This window comes from Panulirus ornatus, chromosome 4 (assembly GCF_036320965.1).
Source record: "Panulirus ornatus isolate Po-2019 chromosome 4, ASM3632096v1, whole genome shotgun sequence".
NCBI classification, from domain to species: Eukaryota; Metazoa; Arthropoda; class Malacostraca; order Decapoda; family Palinuridae; genus Panulirus; species Panulirus ornatus.
Genome location: NC_092227.1, coordinates 49,111,741 through 49,128,330, shown reverse-complemented (window position 1 = coordinate 49,128,330; position 16,590 = coordinate 49,111,741). Strand labels below are relative to the sequence as shown.

At 42.5% G+C, this 16,590-nt stretch overlaps 1 protein-coding gene across 2 annotated transcripts in view; it reads right to left on the bottom strand.

The window, feature by feature from the left end:
* Positions 1–16,590, bottom strand: part of LOC139766111 (serine protease 33) — a 327,627-nt gene that overhangs the window by 289,002 nt on the left and 22,035 nt on the right. Inside the window, exon 1 of one of the 2 annotated variants that reach the window (XM_071694322.1) lies at positions 2,228–2,639. The exons of the other annotated variant lie outside the window; for it this stretch is intronic. The gene's annotated coding sequence lies outside the window, so the exon portion shown is untranslated. Of the gene's footprint in view, positions 1–2,227; positions 2,640–16,590 lie in introns of those variants that run through there. 2 annotated transcript variants of the gene reach the window in all.

The window sequence follows — 16,590 nt, the reverse complement described above, 5'->3', positions numbered from 1 at the left end:
CATCTAGCTAGAGAGGTTAGTGTGAGAACTAGAGCAGTGAAAGAACACTTTAGCTGCAGGTGTAACATGTGCAAGCTACGCTTCCATCGACAAACTTCCCATTCTGTACATTAGCTCAAACGCAGGAAGGTAACTACATTGACCAGAAAAACTAAAAGCTCAGTCTCTATCAACCAAGCAGGAAGAGAGGCTGGGGTGACATGCCAAAATTCTGGCGATGACTGTGTAGAAATGTAACACAGGTTAGCTGTGTAGGAGCAGTGGTAAAGGAGGGAGAGGTATGTGTATGTATGAGACTACCTATTTGTGCAGTACTGTAAGGGATATGAACACCCGTTGAGTCCTATACTTTACATACCCTCTTGTATCATATAGTCTTTAACTTATTCTCTCAGCATACAGTTTCCTTCATTAGCTCGTTCCATGAATCCATAACTCTGTTACCGGTGAAATATTTCTTTGCATCTATTCTAATTTCTTTCCTGTTATGTCTCCTTCCCGACCTAGTACAGTACTCCCAGTTTATAAGACCTACTCAATATTTACCTCACTAAATATGTTTAAGAACTAGTACGTTGTTCTCATGTTTCCTCTTCCGTCTTTCTGGCATCATGAGTAATGCTATGATTACTCGTCCCTCCCTAAAGCTAACTCCCCTGCTTGTGTTACGGTCTTCGTTGACCGCATCTAGACCTCCTCCAGATGATCAGTGTGTGAGAATAAGTTGAATGACCGAGGTAGTGTTGTGTACAGTGGTCTGGGGCCAACCTCTGATATAGACTATTAAGTAATTAGTACCTTAATAATCCTGATAAGATGTTCCGGGAAAGACTTGAAAGTAGATTACCCTTCAGCTCCTGATCAGAAGCTGAATCCTACAGTATGTTTTCTGCAAGATGGTCGTCATCATTACTCATCTTTTCACTCATCTTCGTCAGTTGACACTGAGACGAATTTTATCAGCCATGTAAGTGAATACGGCTGGTGCTGGTTTGCGTCTATAAAGAGACTTCCATGTTCCTAGAGACTCCCAACTCATTTCGCTACCATCCACAGACACACTCAAGTGTGACTGACTCCACTCATTCTGGCAAGTCATTTACGTAGACCACGACTTGCATTGGCCCTGAGGCCCAGGCCCTGTGCGACCCCACTGGTTACTGTGCTCTAATCTGAGCGACGCCTCCGACACATCCATTCCTACCTTCTACTTTGATCATTTTCGATTGTCTGTTGAAGACCTCATGTCTCATATATACTTGTAGCCCTAGTGTGTGTGTGTGTGTGTGTGTGTGTGTGTGTGTGTGTATGCGTGTGTGTGTGTGTGTGTGTGTGTGTGTGTGTGTGTGTGTGTGTGTGTGCGCACGTGCGTGTGTATATGTGTACTGATACAGGAGCTTTGGAACTAATACCTGTTAAAATAAATAATTTCCATACATGAACATTGAGTGGTTTTATTTGCTGAGAAAAAAAATAAAAAAATAGAGAAAGAGTGAGAGGTATTAGCGGGCAAGAGGTTACATCGCGTGTGAAAAGTCATCTTTGGCAAGACTGGATCATTAGGATTACAGTCTCCTCAAATAACTTCTCACTTCAAAGGAGTCCTCATTTCCCTGCTACTGAAAGTTGTGCTGCCTTGGGCTGCACAAGATTTTAGAAAGGTCCTGGGAAAATTATTTCATAGAAAACGGCCCTGGCGGGGGGGGGGGGGGGGGGGTGATATATCAGCTGTACGACAACACTACAAACACCGTCCCAACATGTCCTAAGGTCCTTCATGCCCACGATGTAACTACCACACGGAAGACACCGAGCTACACACACACACACACACACACATTGCTCTATACTTTCTGCACACAGACGAACACACATCACAACACCTTACGACCCGTGGTCCCGACCAATGGACGTACCGTCGTTTATACATATATATATATATATATATATATATATATATATATATATATATATATATATATGAACGTAAATCAAACTTGTTACGAGTCAGCAAATGCAACTACCGTGTTCGTGTGTCGAAAGCCTCATCGGTGGTCCGGCAGTTTGGCATACATCTATATACAAAGTTTCACCCAGGCTAAATGTAAAGTAATGAGAATGTCTTTGCTATTGTGCTACAATACCTAGCCTCAAGTCTTGTCAACTGATGACATAAGCCCTCAAGGTAAACCCCTACAGGGTGGAGAGGTCTCCAGGCTACACTTACCTTCGATTGTCCTTGATAATAATCCTCGTCTTCAGAGTGCTATCCACTTCTTTCCTTTTCCTTCTTTCACTGGTGTGGCATTTTCCTTCACGGAACGACTGATTGCAGTAAAATGATATGATATCTATATATTTCTTCTCTTTTCGTACAATAATCGTTTCACCAGTTTAAGCATAAATAGTTCCTTACAAACTAAAAGTGTGTACGATAACAGTTTACAGGTAATATCATTCCTTGATGTGGTAGGTCTACCAGACGTACGATGTCGTAGTCGTGGGGTAAAAAAAAAAAATAAGTATCAAGTTTGAAAACTTAATCAGGGTTGTCGACCCTCACTTAACTGCCACGCGACTGGCGGCCAGGAACAGTAAAGAGCAACACCCTCTTACCACCACCGCGCGAGGCACACTGGCGGGACTCACTCAATGTAGGTCCTCGCAAAACAGCTGACTGCGTGAGTTCGTGCGTGCGTAAAGACTCGCCGCCGAGAGAGAAATCGTCGTCCCAGCTGACCCAGAAGCTTTGTGTGTGTGTGTGTGTGTGTGTGTGTGTGTGTGTGATTACCTATTTTACACGTGCGAGAGTAAGGGGGAAGATTCTCACACGGTGAGGCCCATTTTCTTCATAAACCTTTCTCTACTTTCATACATGTTATTCAACTTTATTCATGGCGTCTGGATTCACTGGTTCATCACTGAGCGTGATCCATTCATCCACTGTTGTTCTAGTGCAATATATCTTTTCTAGCTCGCTTTGTGTCCTGGTGTGTCCTCTTAGCTGACCGATTCCTCCCTGCTTCAAATACTTGGTCATTATCAACATCGCTAAGCGATTTCGAGAGTTAAGAATTAAGTCTCTCGTCTCTCCCTTCAACCCATTCTCCCTTCTTTCTCTTTCCCATCGTGGGCAATTTCGTGCTGCTATCACCTCCCTGTAATTAAGCTCTCTTAAATCAGGAATAGTCTCTGTTGGCTGCCGTTGAACTTTCTCCCCCGGAGATCTCTATGTCTCCCCAAATGGTGTGACCAAACTGGTACTACATACCACAATTTGGGTTCGATTTATGCGGAAAGCAATTTCTCTCAGTATTTCATCCACGTCTTTTAAGTAAGTTTTGTCAGATCTGCTCTACATGTCTACTAAAGTAGGGTTCTGAGTCAGACTGGTACTAAGTCAATCATACGATCCCTACCACACGTAGATTCCCGGAATTTTTCTCCTACAAGATGATATGTACAACCTAGCCACATTTCTAAAGTCCCATCTTCATCATTTTGATGGGGTAAATACCATTGGCCATGTATATAACTACAGCTGGATCTCGTCCAGGACTCTCTGCAGCCTACAAAAAATCCCGGATGAGCTCCACCTACAAATTGTAGATTGTCGTATTCCTGGACAGTCCCTATCCGATAGATTTAACCTCAAATGCCGACATTCGCTTGTGATTCAAGTCTTTATCGGATATCATTTCCATACACTAAAAACACCCACGGCCCACAAATCCCTCTCCTACGTCTCAGTAATATTAACCAGTGATGACACTAACTTATGTCCTTCGTTCGTTAACCAATGAAGGTACCCGCTTATGTCCTCTGATTTACCCATTCTCTAAAGATATCTTATTGGTTATGCTAGCAAATTCCCCCTGGCAGTTCAAGTACACACAATCCACCCGTTATGCATTCGGCATTCGGTCCACATTCGACTCAACTTTTCTTCCTCACTAAGGGATTGGTCGATAAAGTTGATGTATATACAGTGCTGAGATGGCTTTCATTATGGCATTTATTTGTCCCATGTATAATACTCACTCTCACAGAAGGCTGATTCGCTATTTACGACCCCACAATGCCTCGCACTTAACGTAGTTTTTTTTCCAGTAAAACTATTCGTCCACTTGCTTTCCAATTATCTTTCCCAGCATTCTACAGATCTTGCATTTCCCAAAACCTCTCATGGTTTTCATGCGCGAACGGTATCATTAAGTTTACTCTTGGGTTTATATACCAGAATGTACGTGTGAAGTATTGTACGGAAGGTGGATGTTGTGCATCACTGGTTTTCCTAAGTAGAGGCTACATCAACGTAACATTGTTGGAACATTAGTTAGAAGCAATGTGACAACAGGCTGTGCGAACTGGTAGTGTGTGTAACAATGATGACATCGTTATTCAGTCAACTTCGCGGCAGTATTACGATTATTTTTGTGATGCTATGATCCAATTGAAACAATATCGGTAACATGTGTTGGTTACATTGTCATAAGCAATGTTGTAATGTAGTGCAATCACGAACGTGTTGGCTACATTATACCCGGAGACAGTGGTGGTAACATGCAACTATCTCATTGGATGAGGTTAGTATTGGCAACACTAGTCAGCACTGGTACAAAATTGTTGACAATAGTGTTTCTAACCATGTTGAGCTGTTGTAGACCTGCGTATAATCGACATTGCTGCAAACACTATTGGTAGCGTTTGTTTAGAATGTTTACAACAATGTTCCTAAAGCCGTTCCGTCGGTGTGGACGTGATTCTCAATATTGTTGATCACAGTCGCCAACACATACTACAAGCAATGTTTGCGTCTAGTGTGGCACCACCTTTATGAGTTATTGGTGTCACTAGTGGCTAGAAACATCATACAGCTGGCACGTCTGTTGAACAAAGGAAGATCTATTTCGAATTGATCATTCTACGAGAATGGCGTGCTGCCAATCGAACGTGAAAGCGACATCTGGTATCTATTTCATGTGCTGGCTGAGCGGTCAGTTGGCGACAGAAAACGGGCTTTGCTCTTGTCCTCTGCCCTGTTGACATTTTGTTCCGACAGTTTCGGCAAATTGATGGAAAAGAAGACGTCACATATCATGACATAGGTCCTTGTGGATGGAAGGGCTGATAGTAAAAGAGCACTTATCATGTGATGTAACACAAGGCAAATATGTGCTAATTTCAGTTTGGTTTATCATCGTGAAGAACCATAAACAGATGATTTTCGTGGCCACTCATTTAGGACTGTTAATGATCCTTGTGGTTGATACAAAATCATTCATTTACAATATTCAATGTGTGAGAAAATGTTGAAAAACTTACTATTTCCCAACTTTTGCATCACCCTTCGGGACCCCTATGCTAACATGGACTGACCTAACCTAACCTAACCTTGGCTGAAGTATCCTCATCGGTTCTAAGTTGTTTAGTGCACCAAGTCTAATGTGTCTTTATTTTTACACTTGTTTTAAAACCGTTGTTAGGCAGTGTTACCTCAGTGTTACGTTGTAAAAACTATTTATAAACCAGTAAATATAAGAACAATACCTTTGTTAGCCAGTGTTACCTTAGTGTTACGCTGTGAAAACTACTTACAATCCAGTGAATATAAGACAATGGCATAGAACCTTAAAGCATCTGCGATGGATGTAAAGTCATTCAAAAAGTGTACACAACCAATCGTTAATGCAATGAAGATCACAAGCTTTCGTTTGAAGAGGCAGCAAATGGAGGCCAGAGTCACGCATGGTGCTGTTCATTTGGATAAAGAAGTTATGCTGAAGATATTGGGTCACCTTGAACGAGGTAAGCAATTTTTCGTTGAAGTTATGGACATGTTTGACGCTTGCAGTGAGTCACGGAAAGAGACCTTGAGACACAGGACACAAGTGGGTGGAGTTGTTTCCGCTTTATTTCTGTTCACATCTTTATTTATTCTTTAATTCTGATAAGATTTGCTGCATAGTTATGTTGTCCATAAATTATATGCAAATTGTGCATTTTTCCACATGCATCTTCAGAAATTTCCTGTTTCACATGATTCAATTTTTTTTTCTTTTGGTGATACATTTTAGTATATGTATCTTTAAACGCATTTCATCGAAAAAGATGTAGACATATTTAGTACTAGCTAGAAAGGCGACGAGGAACCCTCTCTTCCCGTAACCCTCCCAGTGATTGGTCACTTTTCCTCGGTAGCGGCCTCCGTATGCATGTATGTGGCCCGATTCCGTGGATATCGTGATATTGCTTAGTGTTTTCCTTCACATTTTACGGTCAATGTACTCTGTTTGCGTCCTACATTTCATATCCAAGTTTTGCGACGCAGTTTTTTTCTTTTATTTTTCTTTGTAGATTCCTGATGATGCCTCTATGAAGGCAAAACCTTGAGTGAAAAAATATGGATATTTTTTGACAACTGATATTTGAGCACACACCTAATGGTAATGCTGAGAAAATTAGAAAAATAAAAAGAAGAGGGTGAAGGCATATACAGAGCATCAGATTGGGGAGGAGCAGTGTGGTTTCAGAGGTGGTAGAGGATATGTGGATCAGGTGTTTGCTTTGAAGAATATATAAAAGAAATATTTCGAAAAACAGATGGATTTGTATGTAGCCTCTATGGATCTGGAGAGGGCATATAATAAAGTTGGTAGAGATGCTCTGTGGAAAGTATTAAGAGTATACGGTGTGGGAGGCAAGTTGCTAGAGGCAGTGAAAAGTTTTTATCGAGGATGTAAGGCATGTGTACGAGTAGGAAGAGAGGAAAGTGATTTGTTTCCAGTGAATGTCGGTTTGCGGCAGGGGTGCGTGATATTTCCATGGTTGTTTAATTTGTTTATGGATGGGGTGGTTAGGGAGGTGAATGCAAGAGTTTTGGAGAGAGGGGCAAGTATGCAGCCTGTTGTGGATGAGAGGGCTTGGGAAGTGAGTCAGTTGTTGTTCGCTGATGATACAGCGCTGGTGGCTGATTCGGGTGAGAAACTGCAGAAGCTGGTGACTGAGTTTGGTAAAGTGTGTGAAAGAAGAAAGCTGAGGGTAAATGTGAATAAGAGCAAGGTTATTAAGTACAGTAGGGTTGAGGGACAAGTCAACTGGGAAGTAAGTCTGAATGGAGAAAAACTGGAAGAAGTGAAGTGTTTTAGATATCTGGAAGTAGATTTAACAGCGGATTGAACCATGGAAGCGGAAGTGAGTCACAGGGTGAGGGAGAGGGCGAAGGTTCTGGGAGCGTTGAAAAATGTGTGGAAGGCGAGAACATTATCTCGGAAAGCAAAAATGGGTATTTTTGAAGGAATAGTGGTTCCAACAATGTTATATGGTTGCGAGGCGTGGGCTATAGATAGAGTTGTGCGGAGGAGGGTGGATGTGTTGGAAATGAGATGTTTGAGGACAATATTTGGTGTGAGGTGATTTGATCGAATAAGTAATGAAAGGGTATGAGAGATGCGTGGTAATAAAATGAGTGTGGTTGAAAGAGCATAAGAGGGTGTATTGAAATGATTTGGTCATATGCAGAGAATGAGTGAGGAAAGATTGACAAAGAGGATCTATGCGTCAGAGGTGGAGGGAACGAGGAGAAGTGGGAGACCAAATTGGAGGTGGAAGGATGGAGTGAAAAAGATTTTAAGCGATCGGGGCCTGAACATGCAGGAGGGTGAAAGGCGTGCAAGAAATAGAGTGAATTGGAACGATGTGGTATACCGGGGTCGACGTGCTGTCAATGGATTGAACCAGGGCATGTGAAGCGTCTGGGGTAAACCATGGAAAGTTTTGTGGGGCCTTGATGTGGAAAGGGAGCTGTGAAATGGTTTAGTCACTTGGAGAGAATGAGTGAGGAAAGACTGACCAAGAGGCTATATGTGTCAGCAGAGGTGGAGGGAACGAAGAGAAGTGGGAGACTAAATTGGAGGTGGAAGGATGGAGTGAAAAAGATTTTGAGCGATCGGAGCCTGAACATGCAGGAGGGGGAAAGGTGTGCAAGAAATAGAGTGAATTGGAACGATGTGGTATACGGCGTTCGACGTGCTGTCAATGGATTGAACCAGGGCATGTGAAGCGTCTGGGGTAAACCATGGAAAGTTTTGTGGGGCCTTGATGTGGGAAGGGAGCTGTGGTTCCGGTGCTTTACACATGACAGCTAGAGACTGAGTGTGAGTGTGAGTGAGTGAGGGTGTCTTTTTCTAGCGCTACCTCGCTCGCGTGCATGGGAAAGGGGTTGCCATTTCGTGTGTGGCGGGGTGGCGACAGGAATGGCTGAGGTCAGCAAATATGAATATATCCATATGTATATATGTATTTGTCTGTGTATGTATATGTATGTATACATTGAAATGTATAGGTATGTATATGTGCGTGTGTGGGCGTGTATGTATATACATATGTATGTGGGTTGTTTGGGCCATTCTTTCGTCTGTTTCCTTGCGCTACCTCGCTAACGCGGGAGACAGCGACAAAGTATGAAATATAAATATGAATAAAAAGAAGATAAGTAACTGTAAATATGCTGTCGTATGCAATTCTATGTGCATTAAAGAAAACCTGCTTACACTAATTGATAGGCTTGTAAAAGAGAGAATTTTAGATGTTTTAGTGCTGAGAGGGACAACAATGGGGATGTCTGATCACTATCTTGTGGAGGCGAAGGTGAAGATTTGTAGAGGTTTTCAAAAAAGAAGAGAGAACGTCGGGGAGAATAGAGTGGTCAGTGTAAGTGAATTTGGAAAGGAGACTTGTGTAAGGAAGTGCCAGATGAGATTAAATGCAGAATGACAAAAGGTGAGAGCAAATGACGAGAGGGGAGTTTATGAGGAATGGGATGGATTCAGGGAAGCAGTGATGGATTGTGCAAAAGATGGATGTGGCATGAGAAAGGTGGGAGGTAGGAAGATTAGAAAGGGTAGTGAGTGGTGGAATAAAGAAGAAAGTTAGTAAAAGAGAAAAGAGAGACGTTTCGACGATACTTACAAGGAATGATTGCAAATAAGTGGGAGATTTATAAGGGAAAGTGGCAGGAGGTCAAGAGTAAGAGGTTCAAAAAGAGGGTAAATGAGAGTTGGGGTGAGAGAGTATCATTAAACTTTAGGGAGAATAAATCATATGTTTTGGAAAGAGGTAAATAACGGGCGTAAGACAAGAGAATAAATGGGAACATCGGTGAAGGGGGCAAGGGGAGGAAGTGATAACAGGTAGGGATGAAGTGAGGAGATGGAGCGACTATTTTGAAGGTTTGCTGAATGTGTTTGATGATGGAGTGGCAGATGTAGGGTGTTTTGATTGGGATGGTGTGCGTATTAAGAGGGTAAAGAAGAATGGTTTGGTTAAGAGAGAGGACTTAGTGGAAGCTTTGGGAAGATGAAAACCGGCAAAGTGACGGGTTTGGATGGCATTACAGTTGAATTTATTAAGAAGGAGGTGACTGTGTTGATTGGTTGTTCAGGATGTTCACTGGATGTATGGATCATGATGAAGTGCATGAAGATTGTCGGATTGCATGCATAGTGCCATTGTTCAAAGGCACAGGGGATAGAATTGAGCGTTCAAACTACAGAGGCATATGTTTTTTGAGTATTGCTTGAAAATCATATGGGATGGTATTGATTGAGAAGGTGAAGGCATGCATAGAGCATAGATTGAGGAAGAGCAGTGTGATTTCAGAAGTGGTAGAGGATGTGTGGATCAGGTGTTTGCTTTGAAGAATGTGTGTGAGAAATACTGGAGAAGGCGTATGATAGGGTTGGTAGGGATATTTTGTGGAAGTACTTAAGAGTATATGGAGTCGGAGGTAAGCTGTTATATGAAGTGAAAATTCTTTATCAAAGATATAAGGCATGGGTGCGAGTAGGATGAGGGTAGAGTGATTAGTTCCCAGTGACTGTCAGTCTGCAGCATGGGTGTGTGATGTCCCCATGGTTGTTAAATATGCTTATGGATAGGGTGGTTACGGTGGTAAATGCAAGAGTTTTGGAGAGAGGGGCGAGTATGCAGTCTGTTTGGGATAAGAGGGTCTGGAAAGTGAGTCAGTTGTTGTTCGCCGATGATACAGCACTGGTGGCTGATTCGAATGAGAAACTGCAGTTGGTGACTGAGTTTGGAAAAGTGTGTGAAAAGAGAAATTGGTGGAGGATGTGTGGATCTGGAATTTGCTTTAAACCATGTGTGTGAGAGATGATTAGAGAAACAGATCTGGAGAAGGCATATGATAGGGTTGATAGAGATCTTTTGTGGAAGTCCTTAAGAGTACACTGTGTAGGCAGTAAGCTGTTATAAGCAGTGAAATTTTTCAACCAAAGATATAAGGCATGTGTACGAATATGAAAAGAGGTGAGTGATTAGTTCCCAGTGAAGGTCTGCCTGCAGCAGGGGTGCGTGATGTCTCCATGTTTCTTTACTTCATTTATGGATGGGGTCGTTAGGAAGGTAAATGCAAGAGTTTTGGAGAGAGCGGCTTGTATGCAGTCTGTCTGGGATAAGAGAGCTTGGGAAGTGAGTCACTTGTTCGCCGATGATACAGTACTAATGGCTGATTCGAGTGAGAAACTGCAGGAGTTGGTGACTGAGTTGGGAAAACTGTGTGAAAGGAGAAAGTTGAGAGTAAATGTGAATAAGAGCAAGGTTATTAGGTCCTTCAGAGTTAGCTGGGATGTAGGTTTGAATGGAGAAAAATTGGAGGAAGTGAAGTATTTTATATATCTGGAAGTGGTCTCAGGAGCGAATGGAACCATGGCAGCGGAATTGAGTCACCCCCGGGGGGGGTGTCTGGGAGCGATAAAGAATGTGTGGAAGGAGAGAACGATATGTCGGAGCAAAAATGGATATATTTGAACGAATGGTAGTTCTCACAATATCATATGGTTGCGAAGCATGGGTTATAGATAGCGTTGTACAGAGAAGAGTAGATGTGTTGGAAATGAAATGTTTCAGAAAAATATTTGGTGTGAGGTGGTTTGATCAAGTAAGTAATAAAAGGGTAAGGGTGATGTGTGGAAATGAAAAAGAGTGTGGTTTAGAGAGCAGAAGAGGGTGCGTTGAAATGGTTTGGACGTATGGAGAGATGGAGTGAGGAAAGGTTAAGAAAGAGGATATATGTGTCAGAGGTTGAAGGAACAAGGAGAAGCAAGAAAACAAACTGAAGGTGAACGAGTGGAGTGAACAAGATTTTGAGAAATCGGGGCCTGATCATACAGAAGGGTGAGAGGCATGCAAGGAATAGAGTGGATTGGAACGATCTGGTATACCGGGGTCGATGTGTTGTCAATGAACTGATCCAGGGCATGTAAAGCGTCTGGGGTAAACCAGAGAAAGGTCTATGGACCTAGATTTAGATAGGAAGCTGTGGTATCAGTGCATTACACATGACAGATAGAGACTGAGTGTGAACGAATGTGGCTTTTTTGTCGGTTTTCCTGGCGTTGCCTCTCTGAAGCATGGGTTAGTGATGCTGTTCCCTTCAGTGCGGAGTAGCGCCAGGAATGAATGAAGGCAAGCAACTATACATAAGTATGTATATGTCTTTGTATATGTATGTATATGTGTATATGTGTATGTAAGTGTATGTGCGTTTATGTATAAATATATGGGTATATGAGTGGATGGGTCGTTCTTCGTCTGTCTCTTGGTGCTACCTTGCTGACGCATGAAACGGCCATCCTCCTCCTCGAAGGCTCAGACTGGGGTGTCTGAATGTGTGTGGATGTAGCCATGATGAGAAAAAAGGAGAGATAGGTAGTATGTTTGAGGAAAGAGCTGCATGTTCTGGCTCTAGTGAAACGAAGCTCAAGGTTAAAGGAGAAGAATGGCTTGGAAAAGTCTTCAGAGTAAAGTCAGGGGTTGGTGAGAGGACTGGGGCCAAGGAAGGGGTAGGAATGCTCCTGAAGCAGTTGTGGGAGTGTGTGATAGAGGGAAGAGAGTAAATTCAGGATTGATGTAGGTAAAACTTAAAGTTAATGGAGAGATGGGTGCTTATGCACCTGGTCATGAGAAGAAAGATCATGAGTGACAAGTTTTTTTGGGAGCAGCTGCATGATTGTGTCAACAACTTTGGTGCACGGGACCTGGTGTTAGTGTTGGGTGATTTAAATGATGATTCGGAATACCTAGTTTAAAAAGAAATATATACATGAGAATACGTATGTGAGTAGGAGAGATGGGCAAAGGTCATTATCAGATTACGTGTTAATTTAACAGGAGAGTAAAAGAGAGACTTTTGGATGTTAGTGTGCTGAGAGGGGTAGCCTGTGGAATGTCTGATCACTATCTTGTGGAGGCGAAGGTGAAGACTTGTAGAGGTTTTCAAAAAAAGAAGACAAAATGTTGGAAGAAAAGAGTGGTGAGAGTAAGTTATCTCGGAAAGGAGACTTTTCTGAAGATGCACCTGGAAAGATTGAGTGTACAATGGCAAAAGGTGAGAACAAATGACGTTTGGGGAATATGTGAAGAATGGGATGTATTTAGGGAGGCAGTGATGGCAAGTGCAAAAGATGCATGTGGCATGAGAAAGGTGAAAGGTGGGCAAATTAGAAAGGGTAGTGAGTGGTGGGATAAAGAAGTAAAGCTGTTACTGAAAGAGAAGAAGAGAGGCGTTTAGACGATATGTGCAAGGAAGGAGTGCAAATGACTAGATGTATAAAAGAAAGCGGTAGGTGGTCAAGATGAAGGTGTAAGGGTTGAAAAAGAGGGCAAATGAGAGTTAGAGTAAGAGCGTATCATCAAATTTCAAGGAGAATAAAATGATGTTTTGGAAGGAAGCAAATACCGTGCGTAAGACAAGAGAACAAATGGGAACATCGGTGAAGTAGGCAAGTGATAACAGGTAGTGATAAAGTGAGTAGGAAATGGAGTGAGTATTTTGCAAGTTTTAATGAATATGTTTGATTATAGAGTGGCAGATGTAGTGTGTTTTGGTCTGCGTGGTGTGAGAAGCAAGAGGGTCAGGGAGAATGGTTTGGTTAAGAGAGAAGAGGTAGAAAAAGCTTTGGGGAAGATGAAATTCTGCAAGGCGGCGGGTTTGGATGGTATTGCAGTTGAATTTATTAAGAAGGCGGGTGACGACTATGTTGATGATTGATTGGTAAGGATATTCAGTGGATGTATGGATCATGAAGTGCAAGGGGATTGGCGGAATGCATGCATAGTGCCATTGTACAAAGACAAAGGGGATAAAGGTGAATGTTCAAACTACAGAGGCATAAGTTTGTTGAGTATTCCTAGGAAATTGTATGTTAGGGTATCTATTGAGAGGTTGAAGGCATGTACAGAGCATCAGATTGAGGAGAAGCAGTGTGGTTTCAGAATTGGTAGAGGATGTGTGGATCAGGAGTTTCCTTTGAAGAATGTGTGTGAGAAATACTTAGAAAAACAGATGGATTTGTATGAAGCATTTATGGATCTGGAGAAGACATATGGTAGGGTAGATAAAAATGCATTGTGGAAGTTCTTAAGAGTATATGATGTGGAGGGAAGCTCCTATAAGCAATGAAACGTTTTACCCAGGATGTAAGGCATGTGTACGAGTAGGAAGAGAGAAGAGTGATTAGTTCCCAGTGAAGGTCGGTCTGCTGCAGGGATGGGTGATATCCACACGGTCGTTTAATTTGTTTATGGGTGGGAGAGTTAAGGAAGTAATTGCAAGAGCTTTCGATACAGGGGCGAGTATGCAGTTTATTGGGATGAGAGGGCTTGGGAAGTGAGTCAGTTGTTGTTCGCCGATGATACAGCATTGGTGGCTGATTCGAGTAAGAAACTGCAGAAGTTGGTGACTAAGTTTGGAAAAGTGTGTGAAAGGAGAAAGTTGAGAGTAAATGTGAATAAGAGCAAGGTTATTAGGTACATCAGGGTTGAGGGACAAGTTAGTTGGGATGTAAGTTTGAATGGAGAAAAATTGGAGGAAGTGAAGTGTTTCAGATATCTGGGAGTGGACTTAGGAGTAAATGGAACCATGGAAGCGGAAGTGAGTTACAGGGTGGGGAAGGGGGCGAAGGTTCTGGGAGCGAGGAAGAATATGTAGAAGGGAACGTTATCACGGAGAGCAAAAATGGATATATTTGAAGGAATGGAAGTTCCAACAAAGGTTACAAGGCATGGGTTGTACGGAGGAGGGTGGATTTGTTGCAAATGAAATGTTTTAAGGCATTATGTGGTGTGAGGTGGTTTGATCGAGTAAGTAATGTGTGGAAATAAAAAGGGTGTGGGTGATAGAGCAGAAGACGGTGTGTTGAATTGTTTGGACATATAGAGAGAATGAGTAGGGAAAGGTTAAGAAAGAGGCTATAGGTGTCAGAGGTGGAGGGAACAAGAAGAGGAAGAACTAATTGGAGGTGGAAGGATGAAGTGAAAAAGATTTTGGGTGATCAACGCTGGAATGTACAGGAGGGTGAGAGGCGTGCAAGAAGTAGAGTGAATTGGATCGATGTGGTATAACGGGGTTGACGTGCTGTCACTGAATTGAGCTAGGGCATGTGAAACGTCTGGAGTACACCATGGAAAGGTTTCTGAATGAAGATGTTGAAGATCTTAAGGATTTGTATGCTAAAAATACTAGTGATGGGAAATACCTGGTTTAAAAAGGTATATATACATAATATGTATAGGGGTAGAAGGGATGGGCAAAGGGCATTATTATATTACGTGTTAATTGATAGATAATCGTGTAAAAAGAACTATGGATGTTAATGTGCTGAGAGGGGCAGCTGGTGGGTTTGGATGGTATTGCAGTTGTGAAGTACATGAGGATTGGAAAATGCTTACAAAGGGGATAAAAGTAAATGTTCAAACTACAGAGACATAAGATTGTCGAGTGTTCCTGGAAAATTGTATGGAATGGTATTCACTGAGAGGGTGAAGGCATGTACCTAACATCAGATTGGGGAGAAGCAGTATGGTTTCATAATTGGCAGAGGATGTATGGATCAGGTGTTTGCTTTGAAGATTTTGCTTGAGAAATAATTAGAAACAGATGGATTTCTGTGTAGCGCTTATGGATCAGGAGAAGGCATATGATGGGGTTGATAGGGATGCTTTCTAGAAGTTCTAAGGACTGTAAGGTGCGGGATGTGAGCCACTATAAAGCAGTGAAAAGTTTCTCCTAAGGGTATAAGCCACGTGTACGAGTAGGAAGAGGGTAGAGTGATTAGTTCCCAATGAAGGTCGGTCTGCGGCAGGGGTGGGTGCTCCCTCCATAGTTGATTAATTTGTTTATGGATGGAGTGGTTATGGAGATAAATGGAAGAGTTTTGGAGAGAGGGGCAAGTGTACAGTATGTTGGGGATGACAGGGCCTGGAAAATGTCAGTAGTTGTTCGCCGATGATAGAGCACTGGTGGCTGATTCGAGTGAGAAACTGCAGAAGTTGGCGACGGATTTTGGAAAAGTGTGTGAAAGGGGAAAGTTGGGAGTAAATGTGAACGAGAGCAAGGTTGTTAGGTTCATCATGGTTCATCATGAGGGACAAGTCAGTTGGTATGTAAGTTTGAATGGAGAAAAATTGGAGAAAGTAACGTGTTATAGATATCTGGGAGTGGACTTGGGAGCGAAAGGAACCATGGAAGCGAAAATGAGTCACACGGTGGGGGAGGGGGCGAAGGTTCTGGGAGCAATGAAGAATATGTGGAAAGAGAGAACGATATATCGGAAAGCAAAAATGGGTACGTTTGAAGGAATGGTAGTTCCAACGATATTATATAGTTGCGAGGCCTGGGCTATATAGAGTGTTGTGCGGACTGTGGATGTGTTGCAAGTGAAATGTTTGACGACATTATGTGGTGTGAGGTGGTTTGATCGAGTAAGTAACGAAAGGGTACGAGGGATGTGTGGAAATAAAAAAAAGTGTGGTTGAGAAAGCAGAAGAGGGTGTGTTGAAATGGTTTGGACATATAAAGAGAATGAGTGAGGAAAGGTTAAGAAAGAGGATAAAGGAGAACCGGGAAAACAAATTGGAGGTGGAAGGATGGACTGAAAAAGATTTTCATCGATCGGGGCCTGAACATACAAGAGCGGTCAGGGGAGTGCAAGGAGCAGAGTGACTTGGAACGATGTGGTATACCGGAGTCGACATGCTATCAGTGGACTGAGCCAGGGCATGTGAAACATCTGGGGTAAACCATGGAAAGGTCTCTGAATGGAAATGGTGAAGAGCTTGTGGATTTGTGTGCTGAAAAAGCTGGTGATTGGGAATACCTGGTTTAGAAAGATATGTATATATAAGAATACATATGTGAGCAAGGGAGATGGGCAAAGGCCATTAGATTACGTGTTAATTGACATTCGTGTAAAAGAGAGAATTTTGGATGTCCAGGTGCTGAGAGGGGCAGCTGGTGGGATGTCAGATCACTATCTTGTGGAGGCGAAGGTGAAGATTTATAGAGATTTTCAAAAAAGAAGACAAAATGTTGGAAGAAGAGAGTGGTGAGAGTAAGCCAGGAGAGACTGAGTGTAGAATGTCAAAAGGTGAGAGCAAATGACGTGAGGAGAGTGGGTGAAGAATTGGATGGATTTAGGGAAGTATAAGTTGCATGTTGCATGAGAAAGGTGGGAGGTGGGCAGATTAGAAAGGACAGTGACTGCTGGGATGAAAAAGTAAAGCTATTAAGGA